The sequence below is a fragment of the Sus scrofa genome, chromosome 8 (assembly GCF_054392235.1).
Source record: "Sus scrofa isolate SSC_HxYL_T2T_F1_AM1 chromosome 8, Sscrofa_HxYL_maternal_Yorkshire_Landrace_v2.0, whole genome shotgun sequence".
Lineage (NCBI taxonomy): Eukaryota > Metazoa > Chordata > Mammalia > Artiodactyla > Suidae > Sus > Sus scrofa.
Window position 1 is genome coordinate 104,032,309 of NC_139390.1, and position 20,174 is coordinate 104,052,482.

At 38.8% G+C, this 20,174-nt stretch overlaps 1 long non-coding RNA gene across 7 annotated transcripts in view; it reads left to right on the plus strand.

Moving 5' to 3' along the window:
* The window catches only part of LOC102158494 (uncharacterized), a 241,115-nt gene that overhangs the window by 215,462 nt on the left and 5,479 nt on the right, over positions 1 to 20,174 (plus strand). For 3 of the 7 annotated variants that reach the window (XR_014813058.1, XR_014813062.1, XR_014813059.1), the window contains one exon: positions 2,291 to 2,492. The exons of the other annotated variants lie outside the window; for them this stretch is intronic. This is a non-coding gene — a long non-coding RNA (uncharacterized LOC102158494). The remainder of the gene's footprint in view (positions 1 to 2,290; positions 2,493 to 20,174) is intronic. 7 annotated transcript variants of the gene reach the window in all.

A 20,174-nucleotide genomic window follows, 5' to 3' on the forward strand; every position in this document is an offset into this window, starting at 1 on the left:
AATGTATTATATAACATTGTATATCTATAAGATGAGAGAGACAAGAAGATCTTTAATGGTTCATGTTTAAAGTGTTGTAATTCCAGGATTCTTTAACCTTTGAAGGAACTATGGACATGAAGCAACTGTGATGCAAACTGTACTTTTATCACTTTAGACTCCTGGAATATCAGAGCTTGAAGTGATTTTTATATCTTATATCTTTCTGGGCCAGGGTGTGTTGCTATCTAAATGATCTTGGACTCATGGGTTACACTCTATTGGTAAAATCATTTATCATTGGAGACTTTGTAGCTCTTTCTGGCAATACATGCCAGTGCTGTATAAATCGTAAGGTAAGGAAATTTTCCCTATGGCTCTGTTAAGTGCCTTTGAACATATTGTCTTTACCTGTATGTTTTTGGTAGTTCCAAAGCCCTTTCAAAAAATCATGAAAATCCCTTTTTGTGCTTATTGTTATGCATGCTCTTTTAAGAGACACAATTCACTTTAAAGCATTAAAAATATTGTTTAGTTTCTAAATCTCAAATTTTATGCTAGTTTACTAAATGACTAAAAGTTATATTTATCTTTTATTTTACTTTTCAAAAATTTTGTTTTCTTTTTTGATCTTTTTTTGAACTCCTGAATCCCTGACTGTATTTGAACTTAACCATCAGTTCTGAATCAAGGCAGGTTTTAGAAATGGATAGATTAAGAAAGATAATGACAAGAAATTTATTAGCACTTAGGGTTGAAGTCCTGTGGGATTTTTTTGTTGGTTTATATGAGTCTATTTTATTTTACACTTGCAAAAAATATAAATAATGATTTTACTTGCAAATGTAAGGAAAATATACTTTTGATGGGCTTGTTAGGTGACACCTTGAAATGTTGTAAACATGCATTGAGCTGGAACAGGCAGCTTTTACTATGAAATAACCATTTCCTTGACATTGCCCATTACTTCTTCCCCTTTTTTGCTGGACCATAGGTTTGTTCCTTATACCACTTTCCCATTCTTTTTCTGGTATAATGAATAACATATGGCAAATATCAGCTTACCTCAGGTTTCATTGCAGCTGAAAGTGACTTGTGGATTTTTTTATTTGTGGGTCACTTGTCACTTTTACATTTTTCTTCCTGCTTCACATGTAGAAAAGATATACCAGTGGATACCAACATTGGCACTCATAGATCAGGTGTTAGGTTGGTGACCATGTTGGTGAGCAGTTTTTATATCCCTTTCTCCTGATTCAGTATAGGCAAGGGAATTTGAGCAAGAGCCAGGACATATGGCAGCCCTTAAGTTTAACCCAAATTTTATGAGCTCAAAATCCGATGTGGAGTCCACCCTTCTATCACTTGCCTTGACATCATAGAATTTACACTACCTCTCTGCCCTTGAAACTTGGAAATTGCCTATTATCCAGGTCACTGGAGGAGTTTGCTTATTGATTCTGAAGCAGCTATTTGGTAACAATTCAAAGTGTAATGTAGAGACCTCATCTCCCAAATCCTGTCTTGTGTGCTCTCTCCTTTACAGCAGGGTGTAATTTTGCTTGTGGTATATGTAAGCACCTTTTCCCAGCATGCCCTCATCTAAACATACCTTTCTGTGTGCCAGACAGCATTATGCTCTATCAATTTAATATTCTCAAACTTTTAGTTATATGACTGTGCCAGGTATGCCTAATTTTTCTGTTCATCTAAAATAGCGTTATGTTATTATAAATAGAATGCACATTTGGAGATGGAAATACACTGTTCATTAGGTATACCAGTACAAACCACTGGCCTCTGGCCATGCTCCTCTAATGGTGTAATTTCCATACCCCAAGGGATATGGTTATGTATCCTCTCTTTATTTTGAGGGCTGTAATTGTAAACACATGTCTCTGACTGGATACCTTATATCAATAGCCTTCACTCTGCCAGAAGACATGAAGGGTGCAATGCAACATCAAAGGAAACCCAGTGAAACATTTTTCTATTATATGAGATATATTTGGGCTGGGCTCTTACTAGCTTATTACTAGATTTGAAAATCAAACTTTAGGCTGGGGCTGAGAGGTTTTAAGGCAGCAACCATAGGACTAAATAGATGAGATTAAAAAAATGATAGAGTAAAAAGAGTTCATTGTAGTCATCTGAATGGCAAAACCACCAAATCTAACATACATAGTCCAGAGTCTCTTATCAGTCACATGTGTTTAGTTTATTTACTTTATAATTTTCCAGATCTGTCTGATCTGATTTGTGAATTTTCATTGAAAATGTTCCTCTGGTTTCTCTATTTACTTTCATTTAGATGGCATCATCTGCAAACCTGTGGCCTGGTTATATGTAATAAAAACTAGTTACAACTAAGCAAATACAAAATTCCCTAGTGGTCACTTGGCTTGGAGCATGAGGTTTGGAAGTTAATTGATGATTGATCACTCTTGGATATTATTAGTCTTCTTTCGTGTACAAACATCCTCCTAAACAAAGAGGAAAACACCTTGTTAACAGTGAGTAGTAAAAACTGAAATATATGTTTTGCCTTTATGTAGAAATCAGTGATTCTTTTGCTCTCTTTTTTTATATTATAAATTCCTCAGTTAATGAGGCTATACCACAACAGTTGAAAATTTTGAGAATTTTTTTCTGTATTTTGTAGTTCTCATCATAAAAAAACTAAAGAATATCTGTTTTTGGAGTTGGATTTATTTTTATGAAATGTTCTTGTACAATGCCAGCAAATCTGCTATACCCTATGGGAGTTGTATCTCTAATATTGGTGCTTTTTGCTGTAGTGTGGTGTTGTGGGAAGCTAACAGTAATGGAGAAGTTAGAGTTGAATGGCATAAAGGCAGTCATATGTAAGGTGGGTGTGGTGCTTTCATGATTAGTACCAGAACAGCAGATGTCATGAGCTTTTGTTCACAGGACACATTTGTGTCATCTGGCCATACTATTATGCAAAGGAGGCTGAGTTCTTATTCCCCACCTCTACCCCAGGACAAGTATGTATTATTTAAGAAAGGTCTCTTTTAACCAAGAGAAAGGCTTTTTTTTTTTTTTTTTTTGTGGAAAATGACTTTAGAATGATTGACATTCATCAACTAAAATACCCCAAAATACTGTATTTTCCCAAATGTTTAATGAAGAGTATTTTACTAATATCAAGTAAAGCTGAGTGACAAAAAGCTTCTGTAGGGATTTAATCACATTGTGGCTAAAAAAGGGATTTACACATAATTTACATCAAATGGAGAATAAATATTTTAAAAATTTAAGTGTTTTTGAGTAAAATTTAGGGAGATTTACAATATAATTAAATTTGTGGCACCAATACACCCAACAAAACTTACTAAGTCCTTGCAACAATGTTTCCTTACATTTTTCATGTTATGGGCACTCACATAAAACGATAGATGCAATATGCCACATTAGAGTAAACAGACAAAGCTTCTAAAATCAAAGACTGCCATGGGTTGCTGTCCACTTGCCCTAAGAATTGAGGGATTGATAGCTGTGTGTGCCTTTAGATTGTATATTTCTTTTTATCCTGCCTTATTTTCTTTCCTTATTGTAATTTATTTCAGATCAGTAGGAAAAAAGATATTTTTTTCTTGGATTTCCCATTGATTCCAAGAGTGTAAATTCAGGCAAATTATTCTCAAATTCATACCTTCTGTTTCAGTTAACAGGCATTCTGCTAGTTTAAAAAGTCAGGCATATTTCTTTAAGACCAAATCTAACCATGCTCTGGTGAGTCCGCAATGCCTAGCAGAATATTATTGGCTTGGTTAGTATTCGCATCATAGAAACTAATGTTGAAAACAGCAAAACAGCACAAATAAACCAAAAGCTGAAGATGAAAATAATGTACTAAAAAGTTTGCATTAAATTTCAGCTTCACTTGCCTCAGTTTTAATTGATGCTCTATTTATTTTGCTGTTTTGAAAAATAATTTGTTTTTAGCTAAATTTCAAAGCTAGGTGACAGGGAACCTTGCATTTGATTAAAATAATCCCAGTGTGTTCTTTATAGACATTTAACCCCCCTTCATTTTAATTTTTGTTTTGTTTAAATTTCTTTTCTTTCTTTACTCCCTCAATCCTTTCTGATCTTTTTTTCTTCCTCCCATTTTTTTTCTTTCTTTTTCACTTAAAGAGTTTCTGAATTTTTGAGTCAGCCACTAAAGACAAGAGCAAAAGCCTAGTATTTGAAATGTGGATCAGGTAGGAGAATCATTGTAAATATGATAGTTTTGGGAGTTCCCATTATGGCACAGCAGAAACAAATATGACTAGTATCTATGAGGGTACAGGTTTGATCCCTGGCCTCTTTTGATGGGTCAGGGATCCCGCGTTGCTGTGGTTGTGGTGTAGGCCACTGCTGCAGCTCCAATTGACCCCTAGCCTAGGAAATTCCATATGCTGCGGGTGTGGCCCTAAGAAGCAAAAAAAAAAAAAAAAAAAAAAAAAGAGGGAGGGAGCAGTTTTTATTTTTCTTTTTATTTCAGAAAGTTAAATATTATTGAGTTCATTAAGGATGACTCATTTGGTTACCTTTTGTTGTAATAAAAAATTTCATAAAGATGGAAAGCCATTCAAAAATGGAGTTTTAGGGAGAGAGAGGACAAGATGGTGGAGGAGTAGGGGGACACGCTCGCCCTCTCCCACAAACACAACAAAAAAAAGCACATCTACAGAATAAATGACTCGCACAGAACAGCAACCAATCGCTGGCAGAGGAACCTAAACTCCAATAACGGCAAGAAGTTCGTGACATTACTGGGCAGAACAGGAGAAAAGAGGAGAGTGAGAGAAGGTGAATCCGAGCGGGACGGGCACTCCCGAAAGGGAACTGCAGAGGAGAAAGGGATCCCACACCCTGGGAAGTCACCTACTTGGGGGAAAAATCAAATGAACCAGAGGAATCTCCAGATGCAGAGAAGAGTGTAGCAGTAAGTTGGAGTACGGAAAAGCCGATCAAGAACTGAACGGACCATCTGAACTACTGGCACAGTCACCAAAAATTGAGATGCCTGGGTGGGGGCTGGGCACCGAGACCTCCACTCCAGAGGTTAGTCCCCGGGAAAGGGCCGGGGGACGCCTGGGTGGGGGGTGGGCACCCAGACCTTGGCTCCAGAGGTTAGTCCCCGAGAACGGGCTGGGGGACGCCTGGGTAGGGGCTGGGCACCGAGACCTTGCCTCTGAAGGGTAGTCCCCGGGAAAGGGCCGGGGGACACCTGGGTGGGGACTGGGCACCTAGGCCTCGCCTCCGAAGGGTAGTCCCCGAGAAAGGGCCGGGGGACGCCTGAGTGGGGGCTGGGCACCAAGACCTCGGCTCCAGAGGTTAGTCCCAGAGAACGGGCCGGGGGAGCAGGGCGGAGCAGAGACTGCTTGGGAGACTAGAAAACAAAACTGTCGCAGAGGAAGGGAGCAATACTCTAGGGGCGGGGAAGTGGAAAGCCACAACAGAGGGAACCTGGGAGAAGAGCCTGGTCTGTGCCCGTGCTGGGGAGGGGAGAGAAGAAGGGGTGGGTCCCCATAGAATACCCCCCACGCCACAGCAAGCTTACAGGCCTGCTAGCTAGCAGAAAGCTGTGCTTCCCAATGCAGCCCCTCCCCCAACCCCCGCCACCCCCTACGCTCTTGCCGGACCTGGGGCTGCCTGCCATCCAGGAGGGCTGGCCTCAAAAATTGCCTGAAGCCTACCACTACAGGGGCTATCCCTGCATAGGCCTGCTTGCCCTTTGGTGGGGCTACAATTCCGCAGAGCAGCACCAAACACCACCAGCCCCCAAGAAAAGGCCTGCAGCCCAGAAAAGCTAGAACAAGCTTGGCCGAGCCGGGAAAAGATCTCAGACGGTCATTCTGAGTCGGACTGTCCTGGAGAGGAGCCTCTTGTGTTTGCAGCGGCCCTGCTACCCTCCCAAGCCCCCAGAGGGTGCCGAGACCTAGTGGATCAGCTGCATAGGACTGCCAGCTCCAGGCAGGACCCCTTGTAGCCCAGAAAAGCTGCAACAAGCTTGGCTGAGCTGGGAAAAGATCTCAGACGGTCTTTCTGAGTCGGGCTGCCCTGGGGAGGAGCCTCTTGGGTTTTCAGCGGCCCTGTTGGCCAACCAAGCCCTCAGGGGGTGCCCCACTCCCACGGAATAGCTGCTCAGCACCACCAGCCCACTGGAGGAGCCCCTGCAGCCCAGAAAAACTACAACAAGCTTGGCCAGACTGTGAAAAGATCCGCCTACATTCTCAGGCCGTCCTTCTGAGTTGGGTTGCCCTAGGGAGGAGCCTCTTAGGTTCTCAGTGACCCAGATAGCTGCTCCAGCCCTCAGGGGGTGCTGTACTCCTGAGGAACAGCTGCCCAACACCGCCAACCCCCTGTAAGAACCCCACAGCCTAAAAACACCAGAGCAAGCTCTGCATGACCAAGTGAAATCTGCTACCATCATGGTGTGGACCTCCCAGTCCTGTCCGCCCTCAGGAAGTCCTCCTTTGCTTCAAAGAAACACTGTTAGCCCCATCAACACTCCAGAAAAGCCACACTGCCTCAATAAAGACTGACCAACGCCAGCCCTCAGGAAATATTCCATGGCAGTGACAAGGCAAACACTTCCCGATAACGGAGAGTACAACTCCCTCAGGAGAAAGAAAACAACAAGCAAGATGAAGAAGCTGAGAAACCACCCCGAGTCAAACCAACAGGAGAACTCACCTAAAACAGTCAACAATGAACAGATCTCTGCAGTCTGACAGAGCTGGAGTTCAAAAGAGAAATAGTGAAAACACTGAAGGAATTAAGAGAAGATATGAACAGTAATGCAGATACCCTCAGAAAGGAACTAGAAAATATAAGGAGGAGCCAAGAAAAACTAGAACATTCATTTGCAGAGATGCAAACTGAACTAAGGGCAGTAAAAACCAGAATGAATAATGCAGAAGAACGAATCAGTGATATGGAAGATAGAATAATGGAAATCACCCAATCAGGTCAGCAGACAGAAAACCGAATCAAAAAACAGGGAAGCAATATAAGAGACCTATGGGATAATAGAAAGCGGGCCAATCTACGCATAATAGGAATTCCAGAAGAAGTAGAAAAAGATAAGGGAATGGAAAATATATTTGAAGAAATTATCGCTGGAAACTTCCCAAATCTAAAGGATACTGGGTTCAAGATACAAGAAGCACAGAGGGCCCCAAACAAACTGAACCCAAACAGACCCACACCAAGACACATCATAATAAAAATGGCAAAAGTTAGTGATAAAGAGAGGATCCGAAAGGCAGCAAGAGAAAAGCAGAATGTTACCTACAAGGGAACCCCCATAAGAATATCAGCTGATTTCTCTACAGAAACACTACAGGCCAGGAGGGAATGGCAAGAGATATTTAAACTGCTAAAAGGAAAAAATATGCAACCTAGAATACTCTATCCAGCAAGACTATCATTTAAAATAGAAGGGGAAATAAAAATTTTTCCCAACAATCAAAAACTTAAAGAATACAGCAACACGAAACCCAGGTTAAAGGAAATATTGAAAGGGCTTCTCTAAACCAAAAAGAAAGGAAGGAAAGGGAAGAAAAAAGAAAAGAAAAAAAAAAGAAGAAGAAGAAGAGGAAGAACTAGGACTGAGGAAACCACAATCAGAGAGCAGTCACTCAGATAAGCCAGCATACAGATTTAATCATGAACATGCTTCAAACAAAATAAAATTAAAAAGAAAAAAATAAAAAAGAGTCATCAAAACCATAAAATGTGGGCAAGGGGTGTTAGGAAATAAATAACCCTTTTTGTTTGTTTGTTTGTATGTTTCTCTTCTTAATTTTAATATAGTAATGAAGTGTTTGAACTTACAGGACCATCAGGCTAAAACACACAATTATGGGAAGGGGTTAGCATACTTAAAAAACAGGGCAACCACAAGCCAAAACCAAACATTGCATTTGCAGAAAATGAAAAAAAAAAAAAATACACTGAAGCAGATAATAACAGGAGACCATTCAAACAAAAAAAAAAAAAAAAAAAAAAAAAAAAGAAAGGAAAAATGGAGAACCATAGAATCAACTGGAACACGAGGTTCAAAATGGCAATAAATAATCATCTATCAATTATCACCTTAAATGTCAATGGACTGAATGTCCAAATCAAAAGACACAGAGTGGCTGAGTGGATAAAAAGGCAAAAAAACCTTCAATATGCTGCCTCCAAGAAACTCACCTCAGGACAAAAGATACATATAGATTGAAAGTGAAAGGGTGGGGGAAAATATTTCATGCCAGTAGACATGACAGAAAAGCAGGAGTCACAACGCTCACATCAGACAAAATAGACTTTAAAACAAAAGACATAAAGACAAAGAAGGATACTACTTAATGATTAAGGGAGCCATCCAAGGAGAGGATGTTACTATCGTCAACATATAAGCCCCAAATATGGGAGCACCCAGATACATACATCAAATATTAACAGACATAAAGGGAGATATTGATGAGAATACAATCATAGTAGGAGACCTTAATACCCCCCTCACATCAATGGACAGATCCTCTAGACAGAAAACCAATAAAGCAACAGAGATCCTAAAGGAAACAATAGAAAAGTTAGACTTCATTGATATCTTCAGGACACTACATCCAAAAAAATCAGAATACACATTCTTCTCAAATGCTCATGGAACATTCTCAAGAATTGACCACATATTGGGACACAAAGCTAACCTCAATAAATTTAGGAGCATAGAAATTATCTCAAGTATCTTCTCTGACCACAACGCCATGAAATTAGAAACCAACCATGGGAAAAGGAAAGAGAAAAAACCTACTACATGGAGACTCAACAACATGCTACTAAGAAACCAATGGGTCAATGAGGAAATCAAGAAGGAAATTAAAAACTACCTTGAAACAAATGATAGTGAAGACACAACCTCTCCAAATCTATGGGATGCTGCGAAAGCAGTGCTCAGAGGGAAATTTATAGCCTTTCTCAAAAAAGAAGAAAGATCCCAAATGGACAACTTAACCCTCCACCTAAACGAATTAGAAAAAGAAGAACAAAAAAGACCAAAAGTCAGCAGAAGGAAGGATATGATAAAGATCAAAGAAGAAATCAATAAAATAGAGACTCAAAAAACAATAGAGAAAATTACTAAAACCAAGAGCTGGTTCTTTGAAAAGGTGAACAAAATTGACAAACCCCTGGCCAGACTCACTAAAAAGAGGAGAGAAAGAACCCAAATAACCAAAATTAGACATGAAAAAGGAGAAATCACAACGGATACAGCAGAAATACAAAAAACCATAAGAGAATACTATGAACAACTATACGGCAACAAGTTTGACAATCTGGAAGAAATGGACAATTTTCTAGAATCTTACAGCCTGCCAAAACTGAATCAAGTAGAAACAGACCAACTGAACAGACCGATCACTAGAAATGAAATTGAAGAGGTCATAAAATCACTCCCTACAAATAAAAGTCCAGAACCAGATGGCTTCACAGGTGAATTCTATCAAACATATGAAGAGGAATTGGTGCCCATCCTCCTTAAACTCTTTCAAAAGGGTGAAGAAGAAGGAATACTCCCAAGGACATTCTATGAGGCCACCATCACCCTCATTCCAAAACCAGACAGAGATACCACCAAAAACGAAAACTAACGCCCAATATCATTGATGAATACAGATGCAAAAATTCTCAACAAAATCTTAGCCAACCGAATCCAACAACATACCAAAAAAATTATACACCATGACCAGGTTGGGTTCATCCCAGGTACACAAGGATGGTTCAACATACGCAAATCAATCAGCATCATACACCACATTAACCAAAAAAAAAGTCAAAAATCATATGATCATCTCAATAGACGCAGAAAAAGCATTTGACAAAGTCCAACATCCATTCATGATCAAGACCCTCGCCAAAGTGGGTATAGAGGGAACATTCCTGAACATAATCAAAGCCATTTATGATAAACCCACAGCAAATATAATACTCAATGGGGAAAAACTGAAAGCCTTCTCACTCAAATCTGGAACAAGACAGGGATGCCCACTCTCACCACTGCTCTTCAACATAGTTTTGGAAGTCCTAGCCACAGCAATTAGACAAACAAAAGAAATAAAAGGCATCCATATAGAAGGAGAAGAGGTAAAACTGTCACTGTATGCAGATGACATGATACTACACATAGAAAACCCTAAGGACTCAACCCCAAAACTCCTTGAACTGATTAATAAATTCAGCGAAGTGGCAGGATATAAGATTAACATTCAGAAGTCAGTTGCATTTCTGTACACCAGCAATGAAATATTAGAAAAGGAATACAAAAATACGATACCTTTTAAAATTGTACCTCACAAAATCAAATACCTCGGAATACACCTGACCAAGGAGGCAAAGGACCTATATGCCGAGAACTATAAAACCTTAATCAAAGAAATCAAAGAAGATGTAAAGAAATGGAAAGATATTCCATGTTCCTGGATTGCAAAAATCAATATTGTAAAAATGGCCATACTACCCAAAGCAATCTACAGATTCAATGCAATCCCTGTTAAATTACCCATGACATTTTTCACAGAACTAGAACAAGCAATCCAAACATTTATATGGAACAACAAAAGACCCAGAATCGCCAAAGCAATCCTGAGAAACAAAAAGCAAGCAGGGGGCATAACTCTCCCAGACTTCAAGAAATGCTACAAAGCCACAGTCATCAAAACAGTGTGGTATTGGTACCAAAACAGACAGACAGACCAATGGAACAGAATAGAGAACCCGGAAATAAACCCTGACACCTATGGTCAATTAATCTTTGACAAGGGAGGCAAGAACATCAAATGGGAAAAAGAAAGTCTATTCAGCAAGCATTGCTGGGAAACCTGGACAGCCGCATGCAAAGCAATGAAACTAGAACACACCTTCACACCATGCACAAAAATAAACTCCAAATGGCTGAAAGACTTAAATATACGACAGGACACCATCAAACTCCTAGAAGAAAACATAGGCAAAACACTCTCTGACATCAACATCATGAATATTTTCTCAGGTCAGTCTCCCAAAGCAATAGAAATTAGAGCAAAAATAAACCCATGGGACCTCATCAAACTAAAAAGCTTTTGCACAGCAAAGGAAACCCAAAAGAAAACAAAAAGACAACTTACAGAATGGGAGAAAATAGTTTCAAATGATGCAACTGACAAGGGCTTAATCTCTAGAATATATAAGCAACTTATACAACCCAACGGCAAAAAAGCCAATCAATCAATGGAAAAATGGGCAAAAGACCTGAGTAGACATTTCTCCAAAGGAGATATACAGATGGCCAGCAAACACATGAAAAAATGCTCAACATCGCTGATTATAAGAGAAATGCAAATCGAAACTACCATGAGATACCACCTCACACCAGTCAGAATGGCCATCATTAATAAATCCACAAATAACAAGTGCTGGAGGGGCTGTGGAGACAAGGGAACCCTCCTGCACTGCTGGTGGGAATGTAAACTGGTACAGCCACTATGGAGAACAGTTTGGAGATACCTTAGAAATCTATACATAGAACTTCCATATGACCCCACAATCCCACTCTTGGGCATCTATCCGGACAAAACTCCACTTAAAAGAGACACATGCACCCGCATGTTCATTGCAGCACTATTCACAATAGCCAGGACGTGGAAACAACCCAAATGTCCATCGACAGATGAGTGGATTCAGAAGAGGTGGTATATATACACAATGGAATACTACTCAGCCATAAAAAAGGATGACATAATGCCATGTGCAGCAACATGGATGGAACTAGAGAATCTCATCCTGAGTGAAATGAGCCAGAAAGACAAAGACAAATACCATATGATATCACTTATAACTGGAACCTAATATCCAGCACAAATGAACATCTCCTCAGAAAAGAAAATCATGGACTTGGAGAAGAGACTTGTGGCTGCCTGATGGGAGGGGGAGGGAGTGGGAGGGATCGGGAGCTTGGGCTTATCAGACACAACTTAGAATAGATTTACAAGGAGATCCTGCTGAATAGCATTGAGAACTATGTCTAGATACTCATGTTGCAACAGAAGAAAGGGTAGGGGAAAAAGTGTGATTGCAATGTATACATGTAAGGATAACCTGACCCCCTTGCTGTATAGTGCGAAAATAAAACCATTTTATAAAAAAAATTAAAAAAATTGGAGGTTTATTTAGATTATGAATCAGGGTAATGTTCTCAGTATATTTTTTAATTAGAAACGGTAACCCTCAGCCACAGTTTTGATTCATTTGGTTTCTGTTCTTCAAATGTTTTACATTTAGCAACCTTCAGAAATTATTATTCATTTATTTGATTTATATAATGCACTCATCACCCTGGCCATTGGGTGCATGTATAATAATGATGCAGATTTAATTAACACAACATTGCTTGATTCTCTCCAAGCGGGTAGATTTCTTCACCTTGTAGCCAATGTGAATCAGGAGAATAGCCATTTGGAACAGACAGATGGACCATGCAACTGGATTTTAAAGGAGAAATTTAAATTGTTGTGATACTCACAGAGAAAATGAGTCTATACAAAACGTCTTTCTATTGTTGGTCTGGTGGATGCAATCTCCAATAAGCATGTACTGTTTGACCTACACAACTAAAGTTATGCATTCATAACCTCCCCCCAAAAGAGCCAAGACAGCAAAAAAGAATTTTTAGGATACTTGATTTACGTATTAGACAGCCAAGAATCACTGCAGTGCAAGTAGCATGAGCCCTACACAGCTAATGTCTTTTCAGTGTTGCTTAAAATTTTTTTCTCAGGCTTCAAGATATAGAGAATGCAGGATGTAATGGTTAAATGCACACAACTGGAGTCATCTTGTTTGGTTTAAATCAACATCTTTTTAAGATTTCTGGATTGTTGTGTGGGTTCAATGAGATACTGCATACAAGTGGTTCTAACAGGAATGGCACAAGAAAAAACTCAATTAATGTTAGTTATAGTTTTTCATGGAATTTATGATTAGAGAGTTGTCTACCTTGGAGGAAGTCTAGTGACCAGTTTTTGGACCCTCTAACACACATTAAAGTAGAAGGAATATGCGTCCATCATTGAAGTGTTTTCCTTGACAAAGATTTTAACTTGAGTGTTGACAGTGGTGTTGACAAATCATGAACATAAAATCTCTGGAGCAAGCTTTGTGGGTGAGTAATGCTGATCACCTTCATAAGCTATTTGCATCATCTCCATCTATCCAGTAAGAGATGAAATACATTTTATGCATAAGAAAAACTATTTCATTAATTGTTGACAATAGGAATGAGTTCCATGAAGTGATAATTTAGGGTCTAATAGGGAAATAGTGAGGAACTTATAAAGTTATTTATTTTGTCCGGTTAAACATTTATTATGAGGCAGAAGCTACCGGGTGAGAACCTAGGATATAGTTTCTTTTATTCACAATGTTTTCTCTATTGCTCCACTTTATGTCTGTAGGGATGGATACACATCTGATTGAGGAAAGCCTTCTCAACTCTTGAGAAATTTGGAAACTGAGCCAGTCCTCAGACTCAGTCTGTAATCTGTGGTTTAACTGGCAGTATTGGTGGGAAGATGGGTGAGGTAGTGTTCACCACAGCATTTATGCCCTCCCTTGTTATTACTTTTTGATTTGTTTAGAACCCAGGTGTAAGACCATATTTTAGCATTACATGTGAAGAAGGAAAATATTAATTGAATAATTGTGGCTTTATTTAATGCCAAAAATTTTATTTAAAAGGAGAGAAAATTGATATCTGGTTATTCACTTTGTAAACATGTATAAATACATGAGTACTAAATAAATTTCTACTTTTTTCCTACATTTTTTATTCATTTAGTAGTACTTCTATTTTTTCTTGCTTCCATATCTAATGTAAAGTATACCCTTATCAGTAACATCCCTCATTCAAATTCTGTTTGTTTTTTTTTTAAATTGAGCTATAGAGGTAACTTTTTCCTCCTTTCCATATAGAAAGTTGGGAATAATTGATTAGATAGATTTTTGTCAGCCATTTTGACTTCCAGGGTAACATAGAGTCCTTTTCTCACCACAAAGATTACCAAGTTGCTAACACACTACATGCTATATCGTGAGGTGCAAATACAGCTCTGGATTGACCTAAGTGGTAGCCCATGTAGGGAAAGGATACTCTCTCCTTTCCTATGAATCTGAGTAACATAGGCCTGAATTGTCTTCTTTGGCATCTTTCTCCTTCCCTTACTCCAGAGAAAGATCTGGGATATGTAGTATGGGAAAGCCCACTGTAGATATTATGAAAACTTTTTTTTGACACTTCCTTTTGGCTCTCTATATCTCATGAAGGAAGCCCTTTAAACCTTTCCTTAGATGGATAGATGTGGGATTTGGTCTGGGCTTTGTGTGAAGGTTGGTTCCTTAGATCCACCTAGTACATCACATTTTTTCCATGAGGTGTAGGTCATCTTACTGAAATTCTATAATGGAATTTGGGGACCAAAGTGTCTTCTAATAGTAAAAGGGTCCTTGGCCCAAGTTTCTGAAGATTTTGTTTTGTTTTTTTTTGTTAAGGGCCAAAATTCTGGTGGCAGGCCAGAACTGGGATATTCCACAGCCTCTAGCCAACAACCATCTCTTAATATAAGACACATACCCTCATCTGTTGATTTATTAATAATGAAGCTCAATTCCTACTGAGTGGGGTGGATAGGTTTTTGTTTTTAGTGTCATGAGTTGGAAAAATAAAACTAAAATTCATCGATGATTATTATTTTCTCTTGCTTTGTAATCTGCTGAATATGTTTTCTCCAGTCATTTGATGTCTATCATCTCCATTTGCATTGACTATAGGGCTCACTACTTATATAAAGAACACTGTGTAACAGAAAACAAATCAGTGGGGAGGATTATTATTAATATGGTAATGTCTGCAATATGTAGCTATGGGAATATGCATAACTTCTCTTAAGGGGTGTCCAGAGTGCCTGCCTGATCCTAATTCTCAGAGGGAAAAGCATTGATTTACATGTGAAAAAAATTGTGGAAACATTCCCTCATGGAATTTAACATTTTGTGATACTCCCAAACCCAATAGAAGACAGAAGAAAGATTGCATTAATTTATGAAACACAATATGTTTGAGTTTATTCCATGTCTAACAACATAAATATGATGTAAAGGAAAACATCCTCATGCCACCAAAAATGTATTTCTTTAACAAGCACTAGTTGGGAGGAGATGTGACCCTTCTGAAGGGTTTTAGTCCAGACATTTATTGTAAAATGGTGTTATCCAGTGTCTTCTAAATTCTCACCTTCTTTGGGGTGTAGTGAGTTGTAGTGTTTACCTAAATGTTCAGTGGAATGTTGAGATGAATCCTATTCTGTATCTTTCTGTTAGCAGGAGGTTTCCCACCATGTGTGTTGCAACTAGGCCTGTGATTTCTATTAATGTTTTTGTCATTTCAGTAGCATGTGCTAATTCTGAAGGCTGGACAGTGTCATATTTATACTTAGCTAATTTCATATATTCTCAGGCAGTAGAGGAATGGGGAATGGTGTGATGAAATAGCTGCCTTTCATTTAATTTTTATTGTTGTTTAGATATTAACACATATTAGCATGACTGTAACCAGACATTTTATGTTGTGCTAATCTTTGTGGTCTGTAGGAGAAGACATAATTATGGAAAACATGATATAGTCTTTATTCTATAGCAGTAGAAACAATTTTTGAAGTGAAATTTACATGGAAGCTTAACCTATAACAAAAGACGAAAGTGAAGGTAGAGGGGCTCCAGTGTTTCTACTTGACCTCCTCCTTGCAAATTTTTCTCTCAGTATATTACAGTATCTTAAAATCTTATGGAGAAGTTAAATGGTGAAATTGCTGAGATCAGTGTTAAACTTTTCTATGCCCATTAATTTATTTAATCATTCAACAAATATTTGTGGAAACCCCTCTGTATGCCAGATTGTGTTGTCATGCTGCTGCTAATGATGATAACTAGCATTCATTGAGAGTTTACTGCATATACCAGGATTGGGTAATCTCAGTTCTTTTAATAATCCTTTCTTAAGTAGTCGCTATTAGCATATAAGTTTTACAGTTGAAATAACTGAGGCCTGGAGGAGTTAAGAACCATATCCAAGGCCAGATAGCTAGTAAATAGATTTTTTTTTAAATGTTTGATTCCCATCCCAAACCCTTAGAAATCATGCTCCCTCTCTATATCAAACACTTATTTAAGGCTTACTAATGTTTTGAGCTAAATAATTTTACATATATTTATATTCTCTTCTAATCCTCTCAAAATTCCTATGTGCAAACATTATCATTATTATTATTATTATTTCCCTTATTTTATGCTCAGGTAAATGAAAACAAACAAAAAAATCCTCCTAAGGTCACAAACCAAGTGGTACCATAGTTAAGATATGAACCCAAAAAGCATGCATGCTCTTCAGTACCATTCTATAATAAATAAAATAGTTCATGTTCTCAGGAAGCTTATGGTAAGTAGAATTTAGATATAAATAGGCAGATTTTTAAAAGACAGTTGCTTCAGAGGAGGTATAAGCAAATATTTTGGAAAATGTTAATTCTAGCCTAGTGTCCTAATGGCTCCCCTCCTATCTCTAATCTACAAAAAGGTTTTACAGATGCCCTTTCATTGGTTCTGGGATTCCTCCATTCATTGCTTCTCACCATTCACTTAAAAGTTTTGCTAGCTTTGGCTTGGTTTCTTTGATTTCCCTCCTATTGGCAAATTTTCCTCTTTGCCTATCCCAGAATACACACATTTTAACAGCTGGCCTATTCTTAGGTACCTGATGTATTTTCTCCCATTCCACTCTGGCCTGTCTTCTGTATGCATGGTCCACAGCCTGCACCTCAGCCCTTTCTTTAGATGCAACATTCCTCTCCGGGCCAGCAGTTTGAGTAGGCTCTCTGGGTGGCCTCTTGCTATTTAACTGTGGTTGATACATTAACAAATATTTTACCTGGGAACTTATAAGAAATGCAGAATCTTTAGTTTCACCTTGGACCTTATGAATTAGTCTGAATCTTAGTAAGATCCTAGGTGATCAGTATCCTTAAGAAGCACTTGGTCTAGTTGGTGAGATCTTACTGAGGTATGGAAGGAGTTCAAGTTCACTTTGCACTGACAGGGAATCTCCCACAATGAAAGTAGTGTTTTGATGATACCAGAGGAATGAGTAGGGGTTTTTCCAGGGAAAGGGAGAAGAAGGGTGTCTGTATTAGTCAGGTTCTCCAGAGAAACAGAGCCAATGAGAGATGGATATGAAGACATTTATTATCAGATATTGGCTCACATGTTTTCAGAGGCCACGTGTAAACTAGACTCCTAGAAAAGCCAGTGGTGTAGCTTGAAGGCCCAGGAGTCAGCTGATAGTATAGGTTTCAATTTGTGTCTGAAAGCCTGAGAATCAGGCAAGGACAGAAGATCAACGTTTCACCTCAAGTAGTCGGGCAGAATTATTCAACTTTGCTCTGCCTTTTTGTTCTACCCAGGCCCTCAATGGATTGAATGATGCCTGTCCACATTGGGAAGGGCCATCTGCTCTACTCTGTCCATCACCTCAAATGCTAATCTCTTCTGGAAACACCTTCACAGGCACATCCAGAAATAATGTTTAACCAACTGTCTGGACATATTGTGGCCCAATCAAGCCGACACATAACATTAACTGTCACAGTATTACATGCTGGAAAAAACGGCATGTGCATTGGCATCACTGGGAAACTACTAATTCAGTTTTTCTAGAACGTGACATGTGAAAGAGAGAGATGGATAGGGTGGTTTTATTTTATTTTATTTTTTTTGTTTTTTTCAGCCTTGCCTGAGGCACGCAGAAGTTCCCCAGCCAGAGATCGAACCTATGCCACAGTAGCAGCCCAAGCCACTGCAGTGACAACATGGGAGTCTTAATCCACTGCACCACAAGTTAACACCTGATCTGGTGGTTTTAAAACACGATTGTATCTTACAGCCTCCCAAAACTGAATCAAGCAGAAACAGACCAACTGAACAGACCGATCACTAGAAATGAAATTGAAGAGGTCATAAAATCACTCCCTACAAATAAAAGTCTAGAACCAGATGGCTTCACAGGTGAATTCTATCAAACATATAAAGAGGAATTGGTGCCCATCCTCCTTAAACTCTTTCAAAAGGGTGAAGAAGAAGGAATACTCCCAAGGACATTCTATGAGGCCACCATCACCCTCATTCCAAAACCAGACAGAGATACCACCAAAAACGAAAACTATCGGCCAATATCATTGATGAATACAGATGCAAAAATTCTCAACAAAATCTTAGCCAACCGAATCCAACAACATACCAAAAAAATTATACACCATGACCAGGTTGGGTTCATCCCAGGTACACAAGGATGGTTCAACATACGCAAATCAATCAGCATCATACACCACATTAACCAAAAAAAAAGTCAAAAATCATATGATCATCTCAATAGACGCAGAAAAAGCATTTGACAAAGTCCAACATCCATTCATGATCAAGACCCTCGCCAAAGTGGGTATAGAGGGAACATTCCTGAACATAATCAAAGCCATTTATGATAAACCCACAGCAAATATAATACTCAATGGGGAAAAACTGAAAGCCTTCTCACTCAAATCTGGAACAAGACAGGGATGCCCACTCTCACCACTGCTCTTCAACATAGTTTTGGAAGTCCTAGCCACAGCAATTAGACAAACAAAAGAAATAAAAGGCATCCATATAGAAGGAGAAGAGGTAAAACTGTCACTGTATGCAGATGACATGATACTACACATAGAAAACCCTAAGGACTCAACCCCAAAACTCCTTGAACTGATTAATAAATTCAGCGAAGTGGCAGGATATAAGATTAACATTCAGAAGTCAGTTGCATTTCTGTACACCAGCAATGAAATATTAGAAAAGGAATACAAAAATACGATACCTTTTAAAATTGTACCTCACAAAATCAAATACCTCGGAATACACCTGACCAAGGAGGCAAAGGACCTATATGCCGAGAACTATAAAACCTTAATCAAAGAAATCAAAGAAGATGTAAAGAAATGGAAAGATATTCCATGTTCCTGGATTGCAAAAATCAATATTGTAAAAATGGCCATACTACCCAAAGCAATCTACAGATTCAATGCAATCCCTGTTAAATTACCCATGACATTTTTCACAGAACTAGAACAAGCAATCCAAACATTTATATGGAACAACAAAAGACCCAGAATCGCCAAAGCAATCCTGAGAAACAAAAAGCAAGCAGGGGGCATAACTCTCCCAGACTTCAAGAAATGCTACAAAGCCACAGTCATCAAAACAGTGTGGTATTGGTACCAAAACAGACAGACAGACCAATGGAACAGAATAGAGAACCCGGAAATAAACCCTGACACCTATGGTCAATTAATCTTTGACAAGGGAGGCAAGAACATCAAATGGGAAAAAGAAAGTCTATTCAGCAAGCATTGCTGGGAAACCTGGACAGCCGCATGCAAAGCAATGAAACTAGAACACACCTTCACACCATGCACAAAAATAAACTCCAAATGGCTGAAAGACTTAAATATACGACAGGACACCATCAAACTCCTAGAAGAAAACATAGGCAAAACACTCTCTGACATCAACATCATGAATATTTTCTCAGGTCAGTCTCCCAAAGCAATAGAAATTAGAGCAAAAATAAACCCATGGGACCTCATCAAACTAAAAAGCTTTTGCACAGCAAAGGAAACCCAAAAGAAAACAAAAAGACAACTTACAGAATGGGAGAAAATAGTTTCAAATGATGCAACTGACAAGGGCTTAATCTCTAGAATATATAAGCAACTTATACAACCCAACGGCAAAAAAGCCAATCAATCAATGGAAAAATGGGCAAAAGACCTGAGTAGACATTTCTCCAAAGGAGATATACAGATGGCCAGCAAACACATGAAAAAATGCTCAACATCGCTGATTATAAGAGAAATGCAAATCGAAACTACCATGAGATACCACCTCACACCAGTCAGAATGGCCATCATTAATAAATCCACAAATAACAAGTGCTGGAGGGGCTGTGGAGAAAAGGGAACCCTCCTGCACTGCTGGTGGGAATGTAAACTGGTACAGCCACTATGGAGAACAGTTTG